Genomic DNA, 15154 nt, shown 5'->3' on the forward strand with positions numbered 1-15154 from the left:
CATCCTCACTCTTACATGTGCAGAAGAAAGTAAGGCTGAAAATGCTCTGCTGCTATTAAATAATTAAGTCTCTATCCCTCTGCTGAATCCTTTTTTTTGCTCTGTTCTTCATGTTCTGTTGGTCCCTTTGTGCAGCAGTTCATTCACTGATGCCTTTAACACCTCAGAAGAGTTGTCAGCTTAGTGTGAAAAAGCAGCATTTGGTTTGAGCTCAGATCTAGATGCTGCAGTTGCCTCTTTGTGACCATGCAGGTGAGCAGCAGTGGCTTGGGATCATGCAAAGAGTGTGGCATCACACTCAGGTTTTTGCTTTATGATAACAATTTGTGATACTCAGTTCTCAGAGAGAGAGGAGATGCCACAATGGCAGACACAAAGTGAGATGCCAGTGTTGCAGCATACTTAGGCAAACTTCTTGTTTGAATTAAAAAAGAGTGCAGGCTTTTGGGGTGCAGGAAAAAATGTGTTTTATGATAGATTCTGGCAGCTTCCTGAAGACCTATTTAGTTTTTCCTTATATTTCTATCTCTCATCCTGGCAGGTTTCATTATGCTTGTTTATCTAGGGGCTTTTCGTGCCTTTATTTCCCCCCTTGATGAGCAGCACTTTTACAGCTATAATCTCTTTTACAAATGGGTATGGTCTCAAGTGCTGCTCCTCTCCTTTATCCTCTCTATGGTTTTGTCCTGCTAGCGTCCTGCGGGACTCTTTCCTCCCTGTTTTGATTAGAATTGGAGTAATCTCTGCGAACAAGAGAAACAAAATGAGCCTGGGAAGAGGGAGAATGAAAGAGCAGCTGCTGACATAGGGGGCTAGGAGCCCCCCATGGGCGTGTGCTGGACTCATGGGCGCAGCTGAGAGCCTTGTGAAGAGGCTGCGTTTGCAAGCAGCAGGCTCTTGATGCAGCCCAGCGTGCAGCCTGGGAGCCTTCCTGCTTCCCAGCGCCCGGGGCACGGAGCTGCGTCTGGATTAGCTAGGGAGAAGAGGAAGGAGCCAGCCTGCACACGAGCACTTGTACATCAACCCCCCCATATTCCTTTACACTGGAGCATCTGCTGAGCTGGCACTACCTGCACTGGACCTGATCTCCCCTGAGATACTGTTAAGTGTGGCTGGCATTGGCTGAAGAGCACATGCTGGGCTGACAGGATGCTGGTGTTCGGGGTAAGGTGGTGACTGTTCAATTAGTAGCCTGATGTGGCGGAAAACTCCAATGATGGACTCCTCCCTGTGACTCTGGCCACGTGTTTAATGCTATTTGAGCTTTTCAGAGCAGCACCTCCAGATCTTTCCTGTAATAGGGGCTCCAGAACTGGACACAGTACTCCAGGTGGGGTCTCACTCAGAATCAGTAAGGTTGGAAAAGACCTCAGAGATAAAGTCCAACCTGTCACCCAACACCTCATGACTAACTAAGCCATGGGTTCAAGTGCCACGTCAAATCCCCTCTTGAACACCTCCAGGGACAGTGACTCCACCACCTCCCTGGGCAGCACATTCCAATGGCAAATAACTCTGTGAAGAACTCTCTCCTCACCTCGAGCCTAAACTTCCCCTTGCACAGTTTGAGACTGTGTCCTCTTGTTCTGGTGCTGGTTGCCTGGGAGAAGAGACCAACCCCCACCTGGCTGCAATCTCCCTTCAGGTAGTTCTAGAGAGAAAGAAGGTCTCCCCTGAGCCTCCTCTTTAGGCTGAACAACCCCAGCTCCCTCAGCCTCTCCTCACAGGGCTTGTGCTCAAGACCTCTCCCCAGCCTCGTTGCCCTTCTCTGGACACATTCAAGTGTCTCAATATCCGTCTTAAATTGAGGGGCCCAGAAGTGGACACACTTCCCTCAACCTGCTGGCTATGCTTCTCTTGATATAGCCCAGGATGTGATTTGCTTTCTGGGCAGCAAGTGCACACTGCTGGCTCATGTTGAGCTTCTCATCCACCAGCACCGTGCGGAATGTTAATCAAACAGGCTGCTTCTGCTACAAATTACTAGCAGTACGGAAGATAAAAAGCTATGGGTAAAGAACTCTACTCTTTTAGTTTTATTAGAGCTTTTATATAGTTTATGTAAAAAGAAAAAACACAAACAGCCAAACAACAAACCCACTATGTAATAATAGCTTAATTAAATCTCTGAGGAAAAATTAAAATGGGCTTTGGAAGAAGTAATTCAAACCTCTCAACCAGTCGGATACAATGTTTTGGGCTTTTACAAAAGAAAAACATGCTTAAGTTTCTAGTAGGGCTTTTGATTATTTTAATCAATGGTTTCTGCCCAGCTTGCACAGTATGTTCATTTGTAGGAAACAGCAGCACTGTGGAAGATCACAATAGAACAATCTATGGGTTTGCTTGTAATTAAAGTTCCATTCTGCTTCCATAATAACCTTAATGCTTATCTGATGTGAAACTGGGAGAAACAGTTCCTGATCCATTATATTCAAGCCAGACAGCAAACTAAATTACTTCTAAGGACTTGAAGAAGCATTTTTCCACCTTAAAATCACATTTTTAAAATCCTGATTGTACTTAACTACTCCACTCCAAGCCCCTTCTAAACTGTGCTTTGATAACCACCAAGCGCTTTACAAACTACAGCAGCAAGCATGTGAGGTGCTTCAGAAGAGCAGACCAAATGCTGGTCCTGTGACGGCCTTCACCATTCCCCTGGTAACTGCATTTGCAGCAGAGCATTGCTGATGCAGTCAGGTTCTGCCCAGGCCTCTGCAGCTGCCTTCTGCACAGAGCTTGCAGCCCTGCTTGAGGATACTTGCATGAGGGCGTGCAGTGTGGATTTTCTAGCAGAACGGATTCAAAGGAAGCAAGAAGACTGAGAGTGATAGGAGGAGGAGTGGAACAAAGATTATACTAATGAGGTCAGAGGGGTCCTTCATCCTGAGGCCAAGCATGGCTATGTACATAGATATTTAGCAGATACATAGATGTAGGACTCTGTTAACAAGACTGTTGGAGACTGGCACGGGTAGCCTGTGAGAGGGGATTTGCAGAAGAGAGCATGAGCAAGAGGCACAAGAGAATGCTCTCTGCAGAGGGCAGGGTGAGCAGCAGTTAAGGTAGGTGGACAAAAAGCTGGAGTGGATGAAACAGGAATCTGGTGCCAGTGGTGGAGCACAGCTGCTTCTGCTTTCCACACTGAGGTGCTGGTAGCAAATTAAGATACTGGTACATGTTTCTCAGGGGACTTGCATGATACTGCTTATGAAAGTCATTGAGATGCAGGTCTGGAGGTTTTTTTGACTCTGCTGCTGTCTCATAGTGGGACCATGTATGTGTGAAGTGGTTTAAAGTGTCATGACCTTCAAAAACAGTGGTGCAGATTTGTCAAAGCTGTTCAGAGTGGTGCTAGCTGGTTGGGGTACATCTGCTGATTATATTCCTCTTTGAATAGGCAGCAGTTAATAATAGGGCTATGAATCGTGCTTAGATCTTACCAAGAGGTTAAAAGCTTTTGACAGTGGTACCCTTCTTGGTCTTAATTTCTTTCCAGGTTTTTATTAACTGAGTCAAAGCTGAGCACATTTTAAGTGGAATGCTGCTTTTTCACAGCCCTTTACTGATTGCTTTATATTTTTCCATAATTCTTTAGCAATATACTTTTCTTAAGTTAACATTTCCTGTGCTGCTTAGAAAGGGATTAGAGCCTGGAGGTTCAGAAGTGCACAAGGAAATATCCAAAGGGTCTTGACTGAGACTTTTTCAAAAGAAATGACCAGTTTTTGAATGCAGCTTGTTTGGATGCCTCAGTGCAGGCTGTTTCTTCTAAGCTGAATGCCCTAAATGAATGGCTTTTAGGAAGCATTTGCAGCCTTTGCTACTTAGTGCTAGTGGGAAGGGGGGCATCTGGCCATATCCATGCTTTAATACCATGTACATGCATCAGTAGTTTAGTGAGAGCAGTGAAGTGCACAGGCTCTGACAAAAACTCAGCTTAAGCACCTTCTTCAAAACTATCCATGTGAAAGTTTATTTTAAAAAAATAGAATGGGGGTTTGAATCTGTGTAGCCTTCAGGCACAGATCATCCCTTCCATATGTGCACTCAGGTTTTGCATCATGATGCATGCCAGAGTTGGACTTCATTGTCCTCAGAATTGAAGGTCGCTATTATAACTTCCAGCTGCTCTTGGACTGCTACAAATCCGGGCTGGGTGCTGAGCGGGTTGAGAGTAACTCTGAAGAAGGAGAGTTGGAGGTGTTGGTTGGTGAGAAGCTCCCCATGAGCCAGCAGTGCCCTCATGCAGCCCAGAAGGCAGCTGTGTGCTGGGCTGCAGCAAGAGGAGTGTGGCCAGCAGGGCAAGAGAGGGGATTCTGCCCCCTTGACTCTGCTCTGCTGAGACCCCATCTCCAATACTGCCTCCAGCTCTGGTGTCCCCAGCATATGAATGACACAGAGCTGTTGGAGTGAGCCCAGAGGAGGGCCACAAAGATGATCTTAGGAGGAAGTTCTTCTGTACAAGGGTGATGGGACTCTGGAACAGACTGCCCGGGAAGGTTGTGGATGCTTCCTCCCTGGGGATGTTCAAGGCCAGGCTGGATGAGGCTTTGAGCAGCCAAGTCTAGTTGGGAGGTGTCCCTGCCCATGGCAGGGGCTGTTGGATTAGCTGATCTTTGAGGTCCCTTCCAACCTGAGCCATTCTGTGATTCATTGACTGTTAGGTTGTCTAGAAGTCAGCCCTGTCAGTCTGGTGACAGAACAGCAGTATGATGTTGTCTTGTACTTGCAGTGACAAACAGGACAAGTAACCCCCCCTGAACTGTTGATGGCCTCAGATTGCTGCTGGGCTGGATTCTGAGCAGTTGGAGTGCTAAAGTGCCAGATTCTGTTTCTCTGATAGTGGCCATTGCATTGTGCACACCCTTCTCCTGCAGTTTGAGACTCTTCTCTGAGGTGGGAGCCCATTGGTATTTTCATCATAGGGCATAAAATATTTATTATTGTTTTTAAAGGTTGGCTTCAGGAGACAGTCTGTGATGTGACTGCATTTAGTAACATAAATCAAAGTTCTCTCCTTTTTGCATATGTTTAAGAAGCCATGAGGAGTTAGTCATGGTGATTTCTAAATACCAGGGAGACGACCACTGTGAAAGCATTTCAAAGGGAAATAGCTTGAAGCTGTAGGATGAGGTTTAGAAAAGGCCAATTAAAACTAAACAAAGTAGTCCCTGTTATACATAGTAAATGGAGGAGAGAGCTCTAAAATCACACCAAGAAAAAAATAAAAGAGAAAGTCTGGGATTTGGATTCTTGAGAAAAATGTGTTCAATGTTCATGCAAAATCAGGAGCTTCACAAAGCAGGGGGATTAGCTCTCACCTTTTCATGGCCTAAGGACATGTGTATTCTTCTCCTTCACTTGGATGTTTTCTCATTCTTCTCTTAGGATCCTGGCTAGGAAGAAGTGGTTGTGGGGTTTTTTTGTTGGTTGGTTGTGGTTTTTTTTTTCCCTGAGGAGTGTAAAGCAGCTGCCACTGGAAGCTGTTGTGTAACATATGTCCCAGGCAAAGTGAATACATCCCTGTCTGCTTATCGTACATCAGAACTGGAGCTGATGTTTCTGGCTTTCGAGACACACTTTTCTCTCTTAGTGAGCCAAAGGCAAATTGTTGGTAGTTCAAACCCTACATATGTGCTGCCTTACTTGCTGTGTGCTGTGATTACTTAACCACTTCCACAAACCTGAGATATCCAGCACTGACTGGATGGAAGGAATCAAGAGGCTGGAAGAGATAACAGCAGCAGCATGCAGTCCTTGAGGGTGATGGTTCAGTGCACAGTTATGGCAGCCATGGATCACACTTGCCAATACATGGATGCACAAATCTGTCTTTTAAAAACCATTTGCTGCTCCAGGAGTTCCTGCACATCGTAGTGTGTGGCCATTGTCAGCTAAAGCCATGTTATGAACTGGACCTAGACACCAGAGAGACAGGATGGAGCAAGTCAGGTTGTTCTATTGAGTGAAAGTCAACAAGAGCATGTCGTGTCATCTTCTGGAATATGCTCACAGCATCTGGATTTGATTTTTCTGCATACCCTGTTACAAAGCAGTGCTGGAATCTGGGTGTGGGAGTAGCTTATAGGCTAGCTTTGGTCTTTTGTGTGGCCTCAGTGTCACCTACATTGCAGGGGCTGATGTACTCACACTTGTCCAGGCACACTCAAATAAGGTTCTTTCAAATAAGAAGTGAATATTTGATTTTGATTTCAAATGGCTGCTCCTGCTTGATTTGGTTTGAGGGTTGTTGTTTTGTTGTGGTGGGGTTGTTTGTTTGTTTGTTTGTGTTAATCCAGCAGAATGAAGCATTCTTTAGGTATTCAGACAGTTTTCAAACCTTCAGCTGCTTTTTGGGGAGAATGAGAGAGATTATTTCCTTTACATTTTGGAAGTTATCCTGGTTCAGCTCAGCCTTTGTTATTAACTGCAGCCTGGGGTCACCAGAAGTGTGTGTTGCTCCAGGAGCAGGCTGTAACTGTGACATGGATCAAAATCTCTATATCGTTTTGCCTACTTCTAAAAGCAGATTAGCAGACTGGCATCTGTTTTCTTCAGGGAAGATGGCACAGATGCCCACACTGCAGAGGAGCTGACTCACAGTGGTACAGCTGACCTTTCTGCAAGGCACAGGGTGATTAGTGCAAAGTGTGTGTGTGTGCTCCCAGTCATACCATGCCCCTGAGGTTAGCAGGCAGGGATGGTGGCTTTGTGCTCCTCTTGCCTTTGGTGTGAAGCAGGGCTGGGTATGTGCCTTGAGTCTTCAAGCAAAGCTCTCACAGTCTGCTAGAGCCTTTCCCCTGAGCTCTGCAGGGCTTCTCTCCTGTAGGTGGCAGGTGGAAAATCCTGCACAAAGACAGCTCTGGTTGTGAGTATTACAGCAAGGTCTTTAAAGTTTGGATGTGAGACTCCCTAGCATCTTGAGTAGTTGTAGGGAGGGGTGGGTGACCTGCACAGGAAATGAGGTGTGCTTTCCACTTCACATTTCATGAGAAATGTGACTTGATTTAGACTACATGCAAGCATACTGGACAGGTGACAGAGCTTTGTCTCAGAGCTATTCTACCTCTTTAAGTTATGCTAGGGCTGGAAGAAAGTCTTCCTGCTGAAAATGTTGAACAAGCCATGTACCACCCCTGACGAGCCAAGGCATTCAGACTGTATTGCTGTGAGCTTCTTCACTCCTTGCTACATCAGTCAGATTCTAGCAAATAAAGATAACTCCATCACCTGGTTAGCAAAGAGCTTCATGAGCAGCAGAACTAGTGAAGACTGAAGCAGGGCTTTTGTCTTTTGGTTCATTGGTTTTGTTTTCTTTTCCCTCCTACCCACCTCTCCCCATTCCTAATGTCCAACCTGAACTTCCCCTGGTGCAACTTGAGGCCATTTCCTCTTGTCCTAGGTGCTTTCACACTTTAGCTCTAAGCTCAAGGGTTTTTCCTGTTCCATAGGGTTGTGGATGTGGTTTTTATGTTTTTTTTACTGAGTAGAAAGTCATAGAATCTTTAAGCCTGGAGGAGACCTCTAAGATCATCAAGTCAAATGATGTGCAGTGTGGTTTTGCTTGCAGGGTTGATGCATCTCCTCATTTTGAGGAGGGCAGATTTATACTGGAGATTAGGAGGAAATTCTTTCCACTGAGGGTGGGGAGACACTGGAACAGGTTGCCCAAGGAGGTTGTGGATGCCCCCTCCCTGCAGATGTTCAAAGCCAGGTTGGTTGAGGCCTTGATCAACCTGGGCTAGTGGAAGGTATCCCTGCCCATGGCAGGAGGGTTGGAACTGGATGCTGTCTAATGTCCCTTCCAACCCAAACCATTCTATGACTCTGAATCATTTGCACTCTGACCTTGAGTGGCATTTACATGCAGAAGAGGGTAAGAATTCCAGTTAAAGGTTTTCCCTGGTTTTCTCCACCATGGACTCTTTGTCTTCCAGTACAAGTTGAGCTTACACAGCATCCTCTTTTCTGTCATAGTATTCTGTGTTTCTGTTGGCTGTATAAGGAACTCTCCTTGAGACCTCTTGTCTTTTTGTTGGTTTCACCATGGCATTTAGAATTTGAGGGGAGAATTCTGTAGCTGTATGAAAAGAAATCCTCCTAGTGTGACAGTGGTCAGTGGGAGTGAATCAGTAAGCTGCAGTGGCAGAAAATGAGAACATTAAGAGTATATTTCTAGATTTTGTTCAGAAAGAGGAGGAAGACAACAGACTTGCACATTTAACAAGAGGGAATGGCCTCAGGCTGCAACTGGGTAGCTTTAGACTGGACATGAGGAAAAATTTTTTCATGGTAATAGTGGTCAGGCATTGCAATGTGCTGCCCAGGGAGGTGGTCACCAACCCTGCATGTGTTTGAAGGCGGTTTGGATGTGGTGCTTGAGGATATGGTTTAAGGGTAAACCTTGTAGAGTAGGGTTCTGGGTTGGACTTGGTGATCCTGAGGGTCTTTTCCAACCTGAATGTTTCTGTGATTCTGTGATTTACCAACATGCCTGCTACTGAACAGCTATCAAAGCAGCAGTACTGGCAAACTCTCATTGAAAGGCACAACCACTGGGGTTTCTGACATCTGTTTTGATTGATCTCTCTTTTTAGAAAAGAAGGTTTTAATTTTTATTGTGGGACATTGGTAGTCATTCTAGGAAGTTAAAGCTGTTGTTTTCCTGGTGGTTTAAAAGAGTAAAGAGAGCAGCACTATACAGGGCCTGATGTAGTAGGTCTGCAGTCCAAGCCTCAGGTCCCTAACTGCTACAGCCATAACTAATTCAGCCCCAAGAGCTGCATGTGCTGATCGTGCTGTTACTGCTTGTAGATAAAACTGTAGAAAGGCTGATAATGGAATATTAGACATCAGATTTAAAGAGAATTTTAAACATCTGTGTCAATATTAGGGAAAACAAGAGTTGTCCCACTTTCCTTAATTGGATCCTGACCTTGTTAACAAGACGCTCTGTGTGTGTGTGTTAATAAGCTACCCTGTGTATTTTGTGGTGTGTGATTTGACTTGGACAAATGTAGTTTACAAAATAGTGAGAGGCCATAATAAACAGTAGGTGACTGAGAGGTGCTAAAAGGCACAGGTAGCTGCTGTGAAGTGGAAAGGTCATTAGACAGAGGGTTTTGGAAAATCCTACAAGGCTCAAGTGTGGTAGTAGAGCTGGGATTCTGCATTCTAACAAAGGTGCCTTGGATTGATTGCAGGGGTGAGAGTGGCCTTTAGACACCTGTCTCCTTAGACAAGAGGTTTCATCACATGGTTGTTTCTTTAGCTTAGCAAGAAACAGCATAGTTAGATCCAGTGAACAGAAGCCAAAACTAGATAAGAGAACTGGAGATAAGGACGAGGACTAGAGATAAGATACAGCTCTTAAGCGCAGTACTAAATAAACAAGTGGACTGACTTGGGAAGAAATCTTTACCAATTGAAAACTTTAAATCAAAGTAAATCCCTGTCTGAAAGATATGCTGCCCTTTAATGGAGTGTTGAGCTAGAAATTACAACTTTGGGCTAATTTTAATGGTTCTGTAACATTTAAACGTGGGAACTTCTCTCAGCTGGTGCTGGCAAGTGCTGGTAAAGCTGCATGGTTTACAGGTGAAAACATTTGGCCCAGCTGCTGAAAGCCAGCGTAAACTCTGCTGTGGGGAGGTTACTCAATGTGGGAATCAGTTGGGCATCCAGATCACTGGGAAAGGCAAAAATAGCCTTGTTTGGTTAAGAAAAATAGTTTGTTCATGAGCAGAGGAGAGCCACATCACTTCCTCCTTCATAACCATGGATCATCATTCGTAGATCTCCAAAGACACTCCTAGGTGTGAAGAACACGTTTTAATCTTCTGTGATCCTTGGAGGTCTGCCTGTCCTCAACAAACAGAAACCAGGAAAACCTCTGAGAGAGGGCATGTCACAGAGATGGGAAATATAATTGCTGAGATTTTGCACAGCCTGTTACCTTACTGCCTGACAGGATTGATGGCAGAGTTTTCATGGAGTTAATTATTCTTCACTGAGCAGACGTTATCTAATATATATCTCTATATCCTGTCTTGTGTATATCTGTTATATCTCTGTATACTTTTCTGATCTGCACAGAACATCCCTAGAGAAAAAGCGACACTATGTTTTAGATAGAGGAAGGTGTTTGTTGCTGTGACCTGCTTGAAGCAGCTTTGCTGCCTTCCAGGACTGGGCCCGTTGGGAAGCTGCCACTCACAGTCAGAGAAGCTCTGTTGTCTGCACAAACTCTGGCTGCTGCTTCTGATCAAAAGTGCTCAGTGAAAGGTGCAGCTTGGATTATTCTTTAAAGCATCTCATTATAGGTTATATTTAGAAGCGTGAAGAATATATTATTAATTACAAGGATGCTGTAAAGCAGAGAAGCTGTTTAATACATGGCCTTGATGAACAGGAAAGCTACTGTGCTGGAGGAAGGTTATGCAATTAAGAAGATATTCATTAGGAGTTCATCAGATCCCAAACTGCACTTCTCTTCAGGGTAGCAATGGAATATCTGTCAATTTCCTAGCTACTGCTGAAGTGATAGTGAGAGACAGGAACTGCCACAGGGAATGTATATAATACAGTTTACATATCTGCTAGTTAATATATATTGGGGTTATGGTTTGAGGCTGGATGCCATTAAGAACCATAGAGTTCCCTAAGGCACTCCAGAGGGAATAGATGGACCCAGGAAATTGTAACTTGTTATCACATCCTATAATTCTGCAATAAACTGGTTGCAGAGTTTCTTCCCCTTCCTCTCCCTCACTCTGTCCCTTCTTGTTGGGTTCCCTTATCTTTGCAGCGCATGGGAGCAGGGCCTGGAGTGGCCTGGCTGGGGTCTGGAGCTGGCAAGCTAAATTTTAGGTGTGTCACTTGGGTTTGAGGGAGGAGGGGGCAGGTCAGGGGGTGGCATTTGGGGTTTTGGCCTGCTTTGTAGGGAGGTTGTATGAAGCTTTGGCCTAAGGATGTTTTTGGAGAACTGTGGCCAAGGTGGGCTGTGGGATTTGTGTATTTGATATGCTTTGCACTGTAGTATGTAGTTACTTATGAACAGCATTTCCATTTCAACTTTCCAACTCTATCCAGTCCTGTTTTCTTTAACTGCTTTGAGAAGGGTTAAAAAGCTCTGCCTTGCTCCTTAAACCCAAGACAGTTGGTTTACATCTCAGTGTACAGGCTTGTTGCCTTGGGGGAGGAAAGTTTTGCTGGGCAGAACTGGAGGTAGAAGTTGGCCCTGCTTATTTCTTGGCTTATGTGGTTGCTGAATGGGAGCAGTGTACAGCCCATTCCTGTGAGGTTTTGCTATCTCTTTTGTTCCCACAGCACCCCTTTTACCCAGGTACTGGCCAGTGAATTCATCCCAGTATCATTCAGGATGTTGTCAGTACACAGCTCTAGTCTGGATACTGCCCCCATGAAACAGAGCTGCCTTTGCAGGGGCATTTCTCTGACCTAAGTGATTTTTGTGATTCCTTTCAGTACTTACAAAACCTGAGGGTTTTGTGTGTCTTCAGGCTCAGGCAGTAACTGGCTTTTGTTAATCGTGTGAGATAGTCTGATGATGAAGTGGTTTTTAAACTGTTCTTCAAAACCTCATTGTGAATTGAGGTCTAACTTGCTTTGGAAAAAATTGAGTGGTTGGGAGCTGAAAGAAGTCAGAATGTGTATGAAATAAGCCTTCTTCTGGCAATTTGCTTCTGGATTTGCTGTAATAGGAATGGACTCTGCTGCTATGCATATTATGGGGAATCCTAGAAAATAATATATGGGAAGAGAAATAGCTAAAACGACCCCGATGCTGCGCTCAGCTGCTTGTGTAGGAATTTGACAAGTGACCAAGGTTGCTGATGGCTGGGGGTAGTGTACTAAGCAAGATTACTGCTGGTGAGAAGAATAAATTCCTTTTAGAAACCAATCTTTCACATTTCAGTGTCACAATGCTACAGATTTGAGTCTAGAAAGCAAAAGCAGTCAACGTTTGACTCAATAAAGAGTAAATGTGGCTCCTGTCTATAAAAGTATCTGTGCAGAAATTGGTCCAAGATGCTTTCAAACTGCTGAGTTACAAATCACAGGAGGAGATGTGATTGATTTATTGTGTCCTGCAATCTGGAGTATTTTATCACTGAATCTTCAGTGAAGGAGGTTGCTGTTGGTAGGGCTTCGATGTATATATACCAAAAGCCTGGGGAAAAGCTTCACTGTGTTTCTACAGCTCAGAACACAGTTCCTAGCTGTGTTTGTAAGGAAGAACTCTTTCCAGTTAAGCTTCCAAAGTCCAGGCTTGAGACCATGACCTGCTGTGCCCATGGGATCCTAGGTAATGGGAATTAGGTTGTGCTACTTAAGCACACAGCTGACATGGCCAGGCTGATACCTGAACAGATGACAGAAGACTTGTAATCAGTCAGACTTGGGTGGAGGAAGGCTAAGGCAGTCGTTCCCCAGCTGTGAACCTCTACTCAGCAAGGCTAGGGTAGGTCCCAGAGCTGTATTCAGCAGCTGAATGCAGCAATTTGTCAGCTCTGTGGCTGCGTGAGAAACTTGGGAAGTTGTTCACGAATCTGTTTGCCCACAAGGCTTTGGAATCACTGGTCTGGGGAAGTGACCAAGTTTCCCTTTCCAAAGCTGCATTGCTCAGGGTTAATTAGCTGACTCCCATTCATGCCTGGCTTGTGCCGCCTTAACACCCTGGCGCTCAGTTTTCCTTGACACGCTTCTTTCTTCCCATGGCAGGGCTGTGTTTGAACTTTGCTGATTCCCAGCTACATTGCTACCAGGCTGTGCTGGGTCAGCTGTTACCTTGGAGTGGTTTATTCTCCTAGGGCCTGCCTGAATCAGAACTGCCTCCAAAGCCTCATGCATCACTCATCAGGGAGGTAACTGCATCCTGACAGACTTTAAAAGCTGTCTGCAGCCAGATGTAGGTCTTCACAGTAGGCATCTCTGGGTATCAGAGAGGGTAGAGAATCCATGTTGAGGTAGAGTTCTGCTCTCTACCATACCAGAGACTGGAGTTCAGTTTGATATAGGAAAGACAAATTCCTTTTTTTTTTTTCCCCTTTTATTTTCTTGTGGGGGAGGAGGAGTTGTGAGGGTTTTTTTCCCCTTCCTGACCTTAGGCTTTACTGTTAATGCAAAAAGGAGGGCAGACTGAACTGCATTACAATGGGCAATGTGTACACAGAGTGACAGGGTAATTATCCATGTAGGCAGCGGTGGGTTGGGAGGGCTGACAGGACAATGCTGTTCATCACTCACATTCAAGCCAGCTCTAAAAACAATAGGGTTTAAAGATGATGTTCAGGATACAAAAAAAAAGGGGGAGTATTTTAACTGACCTCCTTAAAGCCTTGTCATTGTTGGAGTTTTTTAAATCTCTTTTTTGACTGAAAGTGAAAAATGCCTCTCACAAAAGGGAATGTTCAATAGCTTTGCTCCAAACAATGTGTTGAGTCCTGGGTTTTGCTAACAGCCTGATGTGTTTCTAAGTCAGCCGGCAGTTTATTAAACTGTTTGAGAGCAGTACTACACGGTGCTACTTGAAGTACATCAAGAACAGGTTCTTCTTCAGCTGGCTTGGTTTTTGCCTGTGTTTATTCCTAAGACTTTGTCTCCTTACCTCTGTGCCAAGCTAAGGGCATTACCAGATGATCCCTGAGATCAGAAATGTGTAGATAACTCCTCTTGAAGGAAAGTTCTGGTCTGTCTTAGAGGAAATAAACAGAATTGGCAAGGATATCCTTTGGTGTCCAGATTTAAGTGGTGGTCTTCAGAATACTGGCTGGGATGGAGCAGTTGCTGGATACATTTAGGCAAATTCTAACATGATCTTGTGGCTTGCTGCAGTTCACAGCATCACAGGATGTTAGGGGTTGGATGGGACCTCCATAGATCATCAAGTCCAACGCCCCTGCCAGAGAGAGCAGGACCATAGAATCTAGCACAGGTCACACAGGAACGCATCCAGATGGGTCTGGAAAGTCTCCAGAGAAGGAGACTCCACAACATCTCTGGGAAACCTGTTCCAGTACTGTCAGACCCTCACAGTGAAGCAGTTCATCCTTGCATTGAGGTGGCACTTCCTGTGCTGTAGCTGATATCCTTTGCCTCTTGTCCTAAGTCAGTTGAAGTCGGCAGTGAATTTGTTGGGCCAGGACTCCTGTGTGAATGCTTGAACACTTCTCCATTTTGCATCCAGGGTGAATCAGATTTGTTTCACGCCTTGAAGACACGCAAAGGGCCAAAGTTGATTGAAGCAGAGAGAAGAGTTGGCAGATGGCCTCAGACTTGAGTTTGTCAAAATCCCCATTTTCGTTCCTCTAAACAATGTGAGCTGTGCTTCGTAGTGATTAAGCTAGGCGCTAGCCTGTCAGTACTGGGCTGTATTAATTTCTTCTCTGGATTAATCTGAGCAAACATTTGTAGTGACCATATGGCTGTGGATTCAGGAAAGATGTCAAAATCTGCAGTGCTTGGAGCTGCCACGTGCTTCCTGGTAGCTCACGTGGCCGCATGCAGCGGCACAGTGTTCCGCTCAGGTGGAGCTGGACTACACCAACCTTGTTGCTGTTGTACACCTTTTTCTGTTCTGTCATATGGAATTTTACCCTCTGTGCTCAGCTCCACAAGAAGATCAACACCCTCCAGCACCGCCATGTCACAAGTTGGTGATGGTTGTAGTTGTTGTGCTACCTAGAATCTATGTCAAGTGATAGGAAGGATTGGAATCCCAGGATTAGGTTCCACCTTATTCAAGTTTGTGAAAGGATTCGTGCATCTTAATGCTTAGATTTCTCTTAGATGTTAGTTAAATATCTCTGAGTACTGCTAATCATCAGAAGCTGGCCTAGATGAGCAGGTGGAGGCTGAGACAGTCCAAGGACTGACCTTGTCCAGGAATTGGCTGATCCTCTGTGCGGAGCTGTTCAGTGTCCCCTGGGAAGGGAACTTCTGAAACGAGCTGCCTGGACATAAAAGCTACTTTAGGGAACGAGCCTCTACAATATTCTCTTGAATTCTGCTATGTGCAGTGGCAGTGATGAAATGTGCTTTGTTTAGGAACAGAAAACCCTTCTTGTATCATCTGTATCTTAAAAGCCTATGCTGTGGTCTCTTAAAAACTGATGTCTGTGCCTAACTG

At 45.0% G+C, this 15154-nt stretch overlaps 1 protein-coding gene across 1 annotated transcript in view; it reads left to right on the forward strand.

Annotated features, from left to right (window-relative positions):
- The window catches only part of LRP8 (LDL receptor related protein 8), a 201365-nt gene that overhangs the window by 134165 nt on the left and 52046 nt on the right, over nucleotides 1-15154 (forward strand). The gene's annotated exons all lie outside the window — the stretch shown is intronic.

Source organism: Dryobates pubescens, chromosome 11 (genome assembly GCF_014839835.1).
Source record: "Dryobates pubescens isolate bDryPub1 chromosome 11, bDryPub1.pri, whole genome shotgun sequence".
NCBI lineage: Eukaryota > Metazoa > Chordata > Aves > Piciformes > Picidae > Dryobates > Dryobates pubescens.